The sequence below is a fragment of the Trichomycterus rosablanca genome, chromosome 2 (genome assembly GCF_030014385.1).
Source record: "Trichomycterus rosablanca isolate fTriRos1 chromosome 2, fTriRos1.hap1, whole genome shotgun sequence".
Lineage (NCBI taxonomy): Eukaryota > Metazoa > Chordata > Actinopteri > Siluriformes > Trichomycteridae > Trichomycterus > Trichomycterus rosablanca.
Genome location: NC_085989.1, coordinates 41,236,214 through 41,248,506, shown reverse-complemented (window position 1 = coordinate 41,248,506; position 12,293 = coordinate 41,236,214).

Genomic DNA, 12,293 nt, shown 5'->3' with positions numbered 1-12,293 from the left:
TACGGCAGCATTAATAAATAACAGGCAGCAATTTTAAGTATACCATGACTGGAGTCAAGGTTTAAATCCATTTCCCCAGGACCCTGGTGCTTTGTTGCACTTATTGTGCGCCACTGTGCTGTCCAGAGTCTCATAATATAACATATTATAATTTTCACTTTATCCTGGTCAGGGTCATGGTGTGCATAGTTATAATACTAATAAATAACTATGTTTGAAGGAAGTGTATTAAATAAAGATAATTTTTTTCAACTCATAATCCTTACATTGCTTAGTTCTGTGCATAATTCACAGCTTTTTATAACTTTTATGACTTGCACTGATGTTAAAACAGCATGAGCAGCATTTTATAATGTTAACTGAAGTACAGTACATTGCTATAGTCTACAACTTTTATACTACTTCTACTACTACAGATATTAAACTAATGTTTAGTATTTTAAAACATCAGAAAACAAATAATAACAGGTAATATAAGAAAGAATAATTTGAGTTGGACTGGATTTGTGTCTGAATACATTTGTGTCTGAACACCGCAGTGTTGTTAAGTGCATTTTCATTTTTTAAGATTTTACTTTATTGAATCTGACAGATAATGATATAACAAAATATTTTATCAAACTATTCTTCCAGTGTCCTGAAGATGGGGGCATTGTCATCACAGAGAAGACCATCCTCATCAGAATAGAACTATTACAGCATAATGATCAGCAGATCACTCATAATAAATTGTATTACTATTTTTATTTAGAAGAATAAAGCAGGCAAAATCTGCTCACACAGCTTAACAAAATTACAGGACCACCTTACTGTAGGGGTCTAGCATGTAACCTGTAGTATTCTCTTGGTACATGCCTCACATTCCATTAAACACAAGTCAGTTAAACAGACTTTGTATCCTGCAAGTTCCTGCAATCTGTGTCCTAAAATGTGTCCTCTAATGTCACTTAGATGTTTTCTTGGTCAAGATCAACACAGCCAGCATTTTCGAATAGGTCACTGGGCATATTAGGATGTTCAGTGTATATTTTTATTGAATTTATAGCTTAACTTAATGAAACTTTATAGCACCTGTGTGATGTTCATATAATAAAACACAGTCTCATATATAGTGTAAAATAATAGTAATATAATGTTATAATATTACATTTTGACTACTGTTGGAGTCTGCTTTTTTCTTCTCTTTTATGAGTTTGTGTATTTTAATCCCTTTATTGGCTCAATATATTGAGAAGCAATTTTGGGTCTGTTAGCAAACCACATATTCCATATTGTTACGACACTCAAAAGATGCTGGAAGCAAGTGCCAACAGATTTTATTTACAATCAGGCAAAGGTCCTGACAGGTACATTTTAAAACTGTTATAAACCTACAGGAATTCAGGTTGTTTAATCAGCAAACAGCTCAGACAGAGATAAGGCAAAACTCATTATCAATGTACAGAAACTAAATTCTTAAAGAATCCCATGCTCGTTTGATACAGCTTTTAAAAAATGTTGAAACCTTCTGGTCTGTAAAGAGAACGGGGTTTAAATACCTGACAAAACAAGGCAGGTGAAACAAGGCACAGGTGCAATGGATGACTGTAATCAGAGAGAACAGACAACGGGTGGAAACAAAACAAAATACACATGGCTGAAAACACCATGCTTAATTTAACATCATGTTAAAAATAGAAAACCAGTTGAACTGAATTTAAAAACTATCCCAAAAATCATGGGATGCCAAACATATGGCAACCGGTTTTCACTAAATTTAACTCAAGATCAAATAAAAACTGATCCCATCAACCAAAAACCACACACTTTAAAATCAAGCCCCACTTCAACAACTTCAGGTGTATGTGTGTGTAATTATTAGATACTTTTGAAGTAATTTATTAAGAATATTTTATTAATAGCTGAAGTCAAATGTTTATATTCATTAGACATACACTATACACAGACTAGGCATAACATTATGACCACTGACCGGTGAAGTGAATAACACTGATTATCTCTTCATGACGACACCTGTTAGTAGGTGGGATATATTAGGCAGCAAGTGAACATTTTATCCTCAAAGTTGATGTGTTAGAAGCAGGAAAAATGGACAAGCGTAAGGATTTGAGCGAGTTTGACAAGGGCCAGATTGGGATGGCTAGACGACTGGGTCAGAGCATCTCCAAAACAGCAGCTCTTGTGGGGTGTTCCCAGTCTGCAGTGGTCAGTATCTATCAAAAGTGGTCCAAGATTTGTTTATTTTGTTTATTAAGATTTTAACGTCATGTTTACACATTTGGTTACATTCATGACAGGAACAGTAGTTACTCATTACACAAGGTTATATCGAACACAGTCATGGACAATTTTGTATCTCCAATCCACCTCACTTGCATGTCTTTGGACTGTGGGAGGAAACCTGAGCACCCGGAGGAAACCCACACGGACATGGCGAGAACATGCAAACTCCACACAGAGCAACTCGGACTGCCCCACCTAGGGATAAGTGGTCCTAGAAAGAAACAGTGGTAAACCGGCGACAGGGTCATGGCTCATTGATGCATGTGGGGAGTGAAGGCTGGCCCGTGTGGTCCGATCCAACAGACGATTCACTGTAGCTCAAATTGCTGAAGATGTTGATGCTGGTTCTGATAGAAAGGTGTCAGGATACACAGCGCGTCACAGTTTAGGAAGGTGGTCATAATGTTATGCCTGATTGGTGTATACCTGACCATGTAATCATTGGCTTGTTGGACATTCCGTTCCAAAACCATGGGCAGTAAATGAAGTTACTATGGGTGTCCACATACCTTTGCCAATATAGTGTATTTTATAGCACTCCTGCATTTTCAGGGATTGCTGAAACTGTTTGAACTAAATGGTTGGAACACAATTTACAAATTTGAGTTATTTCATGAGTTCATGGTGGGTTTTTTGATAAAATGCCAAAAAATGAGTAATAATTCAGTGGTGTAGAAAGTTTAATCATATCATTTAACTATGTATCATGACCTTGTAGTTTCTTGTTACTCATTATGTGACTATACACTGATCAGCCATAACATCAAAATCACCTCCTTGTTTCTACACTCACTGTTAATTTGATCAGCTCCACTTACCATATAGAAGCACTTTGTAGTTCTACAATTACTGACTGTAGTTAATCTATTTCTCTACATATATTTTAATCTGCTTTCACCCTGTTCTTCAATGGTCAGGACCCCCACAGGACCACCACAGAGCAGGTATTATTTAGGTGTTGGATCATTCTCAGCACTGCAGTGACACTGATATGGTGGTGGTGTGTTAGTGTGTGTTGTGCTGGTGTGAGTGGATCAGACACATCAGCGCTGCTGGAGTTTTTAAATACTGTGTCCACTCACTGTCCACTCTATTAGACACTCCTACCTAGTTGGTCCACCTTGTAGATGTAAAGTCAGAGACGATCGCTCATCTGTTGCTGCTGTTTGAGTCATTTTCTAGACCTTTATCAGTGGTCACAGGACGCTGCCCACGAGACACTGTTGGCTGGATATTTTTGGTTGGTGGACTATTCTCAGTCCAGCAGTGACAGTGAAGTGTTTAAAAACTTCAGCAGCGCTGCTGTGTCTTATCCACTCATACCAGCACACCACCACCATGTCAGTGTCGCTGCAGTGCTAAGAATGACCCACCACCCAAATAATCTCTACTCTGTAGTGGTCCTGGGAAAGTCCTGACCACTGAAGAACAGCATGAAAAGGGGATAACAAAGCATGCAGACAAACAGATGGACTACAGTCAGTAATTGTAGAACTACAAAGTGCTTCTATATGTATAAGTAGAGCTGATAATGAAATGAAATGAAATGAAAAAATGGACAGTGAGTGTAGAAACAAGGAGGTGGTTTTAATGTTATGGCTGATCGGTGTACAGTCAAGTTAGCTTTACATCAATGTAAGCTTAGTTTAGAATTACATCAATGTAATTCTTACTTTGCAAGTAAAAAAATCGCTTACTTATGTAATCTTTTAACCCAAACTGATGTTTACCTACAACTGTGGATATCAGATATCACAACTTTAATGCCAAAACAACACATAGCATTAGCAGGTTGCTGTTCTAAATTGGTTTCTGACTCATTTTGTTGTTTGGTTATACTGTCAGATAACACTGGTTTACGCTGTGAACTAGTTTGGTCACTGTCAGTACAGTAAGTGAGAGAAACTCTGCTTGCAGTAACAAACAGGAACAAGCATAGGGTGAGGGTTTTTTTACAGCCTGGTTTTCAACTCAAAGTGGAACTGTTTCATGTATGTACTCAACTGACCTCTCTAGCCTGTTTGTTACGGTGTTAGTTAACTGTGTTACAAATATACACATTAACACTGTTACCTAGTACAAACCACCAGCTAATGCATCAAAAAACAAGCACAACTGATTGAGAATCACTTGCATAATATATTTCATACATACATAGCAAATGTTTTAAAATCTATTTATGTGATGGTAACAAAACAGGCCTTACAGATGAAGTTATGAAGTTATGAACCACTTATGAAGCCATGTTATGACTTGTATGGCTATATGATTATGTCTAAATACACATGTTTGATATACTGTACTATAGAGGTCTAAAGTAATTTAAAAGCTTTTGGATGTGGACACAATTAAAATATACACACAACTTTAACAATTAGAAATTTCATCAGTTGCCCTGGTGAATTTATAATTTATGTTAAACTATGAAATATATTAATTAAATGGTGTGTCTTTGATTTAGCTGTGGACATTGTAGTTGGCGTTTCCAGATCTAAGCACTAGAGGGCGTTGGGGTTTATTGTTTTGTTTTGTGTACCCCCAGTTCATGTGGTTGGAACTAGCACTGTCACTAATTTACAGAAATAAATATCAGAATTTAAATTTGCAGGCTGATAAAGTGCCAGCAAATGTCTGTCAGCATAAGTATTCAGACCCCAGACACTTCATTGTGTTAATAGATAAAATTGCCATTTTTAACTAATAATCTACACATCTTTAAAAATGGTGAAGTGAAAACATATATATTTTTTAAATATTTAAAAATTAAAACATTTAAATCTCGTTTAGTTTACAAAAATAATAAAACAATAATATGATGTTGGAAGATATTTTCTAAAATCATGGACATTAATATGAAAGTGGCAGCTTCTTATTCATGGTACACACATTTTAGTTGATTCTAAATGACAATTTAGCTACCATACTACTAAAAAAATCACTATTCAATCCTAAACTTTAATCTTTAATCTTTTATTTCCAATTAATTCAAACTCTTTTGATGTATAACTAGAACCATTTCAAAAATGTTGAACATCTATCATAATGCCTTAAAGCTTAGTTCAGGCGATCATAAACAAGTACAGAAATGGGAGGTCATTTACATGTACATTTACTTTTTCGGCATTTAGCAGACGCTTTTATCCAAAGCGACTTACAGTATACAGTCTGAGCAGTTGAGGGTTAAAGGCCTTGCTCGAGGGCCCAACAGTGGCAACTTGGCAGTGGTGGGGCTTGAACCCGTAACCTTTCGATTACTAGTCCAGTACCTTAACCACTAGGCTACAACTGCCCTGATGAGCTCATGTGTAACAGTGGTAAAATATAATAATATAAAAATATAATAATACAATATAAGCCAGTTGACATCTACACAGACATGATTGGCTATGTCTGAGGAAAGTGGTGGCCTAAAAGCCTAACAAGGCATATTTGGCTGGAAAAAACAGTGCCGAACTGGGTATGCGGACTAGAATGATTCACTGTGATGCCCCCCTAAAATACGGGAGCATCTATAAAAGAAAAAAAATAAAATACAAAAATACAAATACAAAAAAATAAGACACATTGGATAGAATAGCTGCAGTCGTGCTGACTAATTTGCAGAAGGCAGTGGCTATGACTTAATGTAAAAGACTTGGATCAACCATATCCAAGGTGTTGCCCTTTTTGATAGATTTGCAAAACATCATTTAGGAAGGCCTGTTAAACTGGTAGAACAAGGCTACCAATGTATCTTGGGAGAAGCACTTACTAGAGTAATTAAAAATTGTTGGAAGACCTGAAACTTTTTTTTGTTTAATTTTCTTTATGCATTTTCTCCCTTTTAGCGTGTCCAATTGCCTGATTGCGTCATGCTTCCTCTCCACCAATGCCGATCCCTGCTCTGATTGAGGAGAACGAAGCTAAGATTCGATACAATGTACTCGAGATCCCAGCTCTGGTTCCAGCGTGTGTTTTTACCGCTGCGCCACCTGAGCGGCAGACCTGAAACATTTACATATGACAAACTAGCAAAAATAAAATAAATCAAGTGGGAAGATCAAGATTAATAATTTGGTGGTGAAAAAAGTTATATAGTACCATTTAACTTGTGACTATTTCAAAAATATGGTGTAACTGGTGTAAGTGCAATGCTAGGTGGCGCTGTAACATGTAAAGATTAAAATTAATTTTTACGCAAACAAAGACTGTCGGTGCTCAGGTGGCGCAGCTGTACAACACGCTAGCACACCAGAGCTGACATTTCAAACTTGTCAGTTCAAAGCTCTGCCATCCGGCTGGGCACCTACATAAACAACGATTGGCTGTTGTTCATACAGGATGGGAGCCGGACAGGAACCTTATAAATGAGGCAATTACGACCTCTGCTGGCTGATTGATGGTGGCTGCACAGTCAAGAGATAATGTGTTGATCAGGGTGTGGCTCTCCGTACACAAAGCTGATCCACACATGAACTCGTCTTATACAGGTAAAAAGATGCTATGTCGGCTACTGCACAAGTGTCGGAGGGGGCGTGTGCCAGTCTCACTCTCCTCAATCAGGGCAGGGATCAGCATCAGTAGAGAGGAAGCATAATGCAATTGGTAAAAGTCGGGTGAAAAGGGGGAGAAAATGCATAAACAAAGACTGTTTGACATGAAATTTGGCTAAATTGTGATGGAGCACAGGTGACACTGTTCACAGTAAAACAAGCTTTAAATTGCCAAAATAAGCCTCTGCACTCACTCTTTATTTGTGTAGTCAGCAACAAACTTTAATCAAACATTAATAGACAGACGTTAAAGGTCTTATTTCTTGCATGACAATCTTAGTTGCTGTGTGTATAAAAATCCAATTCATTGACCAAACACTGGAAAATTGTCACTGCTCTCAGTTTCAGTCTGTTTCACGCCACGGTGGGGTTATGAAAGAGAGAACAGAATGCATATGTACTGAATATGAGCTGAAGGCTGACTCATTTACCTGCTCTGTGGATAAGCAACACTGTGAGTGTACTGCTTAATCATGTGGTTACATTTCTTAACTTAGGTTTTCACTTTTCATAATCTGCTTCAAGTAAAGGTCAATCTGTCTCAACTATTTGCTGCGTGGATGCTGGGTCATTGCAAAGGTTTCTTGTGGTTAAGAAATAAAGAAAAGACTATCGACAAAGTTTGCATACCTCTGGGATTTAAAGCTAGTCCACCAGGCAAATAAATAAATCAATGGGCTTGCCGAGGGCTTACAATTAAATACTTGAATTTAACCTACATGTACTGTATGTTGTTATGTTAACTAATAACCGGTGACAGCTATTGATAAACACAATACATGCATGAACGTTGATTTATAAATGTACAGATTTCTAAAATACATTAGACATCACCTGAATTTCAGTACCAAGACTGACACAAAGACACAATGCAAACAATGAAATGAATGAAATAGTCTTTGACACTGATTAGATGTACATGTGATGTAAACCATACGTCTACTAGCCTAAATGTTAACAATATATTTGCTTCTGCTTTGTAGAGTTGCAAACATATAATTTAAAAAATCATATACATAGCAATCAAAAGCCAATTTGTAACTACAACCCCAAAACAGAAAAAGTTGAGACAGCATGGAAAAAGCAAATAATAAAAAAAAAAACAGTTTCTTACATTTACTTTGACTTTTATTTGATTGCAGACATTTCATGTTTTATCTGCTCAAATTCATTTATTAATTAACATCCATTCCTGTATTTCAGGTCTGCAACACATTCCAAAAAAAGTTGGGACAGTAAAGCATTTACCACTTATAATGATGCCATTCCTTTTCACCACATTTATAAGACGTTTTGGCACCGAGGAGACCAAGTGATTTAGTATTTCAGCTTTTATTTTGTTCCATTCTTCCTGCAAACACATTTTAGGATGTGCAACAGTACGGGGTCGTCGTTGTCACATTTTTTCTTTCAAAATTCTCCACACATTCTCTATTGGGGACAGGTCAGGAATGCAGGCAGGCCAGTCCAGTACCCGTACCCTCTTTTTCCACAGCCATGCCTTTGTAATGTGTGCAGCATGTGGTTTTGCATTGTCTTGTTGAAAAATGCTGGACGTCCCTGAAAAAGATGACGTCTTGAAGGCAGCATATGTTGCTCTAAGATCTCAATGTACTTTTCTGCATTAATGTTGCAATTAGGGAAGTGTAAATGACCTTTTCCAAGGGTACTGACACAGCTCCATACCATGACAGACCCTGGCTTTTGGACTTCCAAAAAAGACCTGGAAGATTCATCTGACCACAATAGACGTTTCCACTGTGTGATGGTCCATCCTAGATGCCTCAGCCGCTTCTGGACATGGTTAACATAAGGCTTCTTTTTTTAACAGTAAAGTTTTAAGTGGCATTTGTGCATGTAACTCTGTATTGTAGTGCTTGATAAAGGTTTGCCAAAGTAATCCCTCACCCATGTGGTTATATCAGCTATTGTTGAGTGGCGGTTCTTGATGCAGTGCTGTCTGAGGGATCAAAGATCACAGGCGTTCAGCTTAAGCTTGCGCCCCTGGGCTTTATGCACTGAAATTCATTGAATCGTTAAATGACATTATGCACTGTAGAGGAAGAAATATGGAAATCCCTTCCAATCTTTCTTTGAGGTACATTGTTTTTAAACATTTTAATAATTTTCTCATGCATTTGTTGACTGGAGATCTTCTGATCATCTTTGCTCATCAAAGACTCAGCCTTTCCTGGATGCTGCTTTTGTACCAAACCACGATTACAATCACCTGTTGACATCACCTGTTTGGAATCACATCATTATTTTGTTTTTACTAGCCCTAAATTGTCCCTGTCCCAACTTTTTTTGAAATGTGTTGCAGGCCTGAAAAGCAAGAATAGAAGTATATTAACAAATTAAATTAAGTTGAGCAGAAAAAAACATGAAATATCTCGGGTTCAAACTGTCATGCAATCAAATAAAAGTCAAAGTAAATGTAAAGAACACTGCATTTTTATTTTATTTGCATTTTCCATACTGTCACAACTTTTTCTGATTTGGGGTTGTAGTTGTAACTATATGTTAAATCTGTGACATATTAAAAGAAAATGTTATAATGTATGTTGATTTAAAATGGAGAATATGATCAATAGAGAAATTCTATTCATTATACTCTATTGATTTCAAAGCCAAAACTGTGCAACTGTACATATATTTGGACATGTATGATCTTATCATCTTTCCATTTAGGTAATCATAAAAAGCTTTTTTTTATTCTTCTTTTTGACATTATCAGTGGATACATTCTGGTGTGTGGTATCCCATTCCCCAACCTAAAGCACTAAACTGGTTAAAAGTGGTACAGCGTATAGGCTGGAACGTTCCATAGGGGCATTTGTGAGAGGTTTTCCTGAGACATCTGAGTCAGCAAGAGATCTCAGGTACCTGTTGCAGCCCCCACCCCCCATTTCCTTTCGACGTTACCCACAAGCCCAGGGAGTCAGCTCAGATTGGGCCTGCAGCGTGGGTGAGCTCAAAGCCACTTCTTAAAAATATGCAGATGAAAGGAAACCCAGAACAAGCAAAATGTTTTCTGTGTAACCCTGAGATAAAAGGTTGCAATGTTTACTGCCGTGTGTGTGTGTGTGTGTGTGTGTGTGTGTGTGTGTGTGTGTGTGTGTGTGCGTGAGTTTAGAACAACTGTGTATCTAGGACTTCATATCAGGGACTGTCATGTCTGTGTCTTCGTCATTATCATCATGGTATCGAAACAAGCAGCAGGTAACTGAGGGTAAAAGAAATAGCACATACACAAACACAAACTGCACCTCACCCCCCATACACACACACACACACACACTCAGACACACGCACACACACATATAGATTTAAAGGAAGGAAAAAAAAAGTTATAAATGCACATCCGGAGTGTCAGAGAAAGAGTGAGTTGCTGTCGCCTGTCTGTGGGCCAACAGCAAAAGACCAACCACAGACTTGCAGCATCTGTGCAAATACAAAGCTTGCAAATTTACAAGTGTTTCATGCTGAATGTATTTCATCCATGAAACCAATACACACCACTAAAGACAGGTGAACTGTTAAAATGTTTATTTTTGGCAAAAAAAAAAAGTTAATAATATTACATTTTACATCAAAATATTACCATTTTAGTCAGTCTGCATAGCAGAGATGTTTATAGTCTGTTAATGATCAAAACATTGAAAATTATGCAAAATATATTCAAACCCCACATTCTCCTTTATAAAATTTGTAAAAATACATACATTCAACTTCAAGGCATTTTAATAAAGCATGTACAATACTCAACACAATAACTAAGATAAATAAGTACTCAAAAGTGTGCAAAATACTGACGTACTGACATGTTTAATTATGTTTAAAAAAAGAAAATAATATATAAAATATGTAAAAAATATGTAAAAATATGTAAAAAAAAAATTATATATATATTTTTTATGTTTAAAATCGGGCGGCACGGTGGCTAAGTGGGTAGCACTGTCACCTTACAGCAAGAAGGTCCTGGGTTTGATCCCCAGGTGGGGAGGTCCTGGTCCTTTCTGTGTGGAGTTTGCATGTTCTCCCCGCATCTACGTGGGTTTACTCCGGGTGCTCCGGTTTCCTCCCACAGTCCAAAGACATGCAAGTGAGGTGAATTGGAGATACAAAATTGTCCATGACTGTGTTTGATATTAAACTTGTGAACTGATTAACCTTGTGTAACCAGTAATTACCGTGCCTGTCATGAATGTAAACAACCAAACATGTATAAAGTCATGTAATAAATACTGGTAACCCTTTATAATCCATTCTGATTGAGCATATTTGAATATTTGCATATTTATTGTATAAATTTACAGGTCATGGACTAAGTAACAGAAACATCACAAACAAAATGCGTAAATCACATTACGCTCATGTGCCACAGCAATGTATTATGCAATCCCACCAACGCTTAGATTGGTTCAAATCTTAGCTGTGTTGACAGCCAGCTAGGAGTCTGCACAGATATGACATCCAAGTCTTGAATGGCCGAAGCCCTGTGATATATCCTGTCCAGGGTATTCCTGCCTTGTTCCCAGTGTGGTGGGCAGCACTGTCACCTCACAGCAAGGAAATCCTGGGTTTAATCCATAGGTATGGCGGTCAGGGTCCTATCTGTGTGGAGTTTGCATGTTCTCCCCATGTCTGCATGGGTTTCCTCCGGGAGCTCCGGTTTCCAACCACAGTCCAAAGACGTGCAAGTGAGGTGAATTGGAGACACTAAATTGTCCAAGACTGTGAACTGATGAATCTTGTGTAATGAGTAAGTACAGTTTCTGTCATGAATGTAACCAAAGTTTAAAACATGATGTTAAAATCCTAATAAATAAATAAATGTTCCCAGTGTTTCCAGCTGCGATGTTGAGTTCTAACAATAAGTCCAATAATTCTGTAGATTTTGGCACAGATTGCTGGTGGGTGGGTAACTCACAAATCATTTATTGACTTTACAGAGTAGCAGAGTACAGAGACAGAATGAAATATACACCTCTATAGTCCAGTCTTAACAAAAACAAAAAAGTCTCAACAGTTTATAATGAAGGCCAGTAAGTGAGAATGCATTACTTAGTATGAGGAACAGAGAACCTGGACCATTTAAAATTGAATGTACATCCCAGTTAGGAATGGTTTATGTTTGGAGCCAAGGATGCCTGCTGTCTGCTGCCCAGAGTAATGTATATTGGGGGATCTGGACAGGATTCACTGACAACAAGAGTCAACAGAAGAGACAATAGAAAACACTTTTCAGATGTTGTTTCCATTAGGTGGAAATGCCTCCATATGTACTGCAGAAATTATTCAAGAGTGGTTTGATGTCCACCAGGCTATATTCCTTGGATTCGGGACTTGCACGATGGGTTATAAGTTTCCAATATTTTGCCCAGTCTTTTTGCAAATTTGGTGCTAGTGTGTGGCAAACCAATAATTTAAAAAATCTCAAGTATAGAAATGTTACTTATTGCACCTTTAATATGT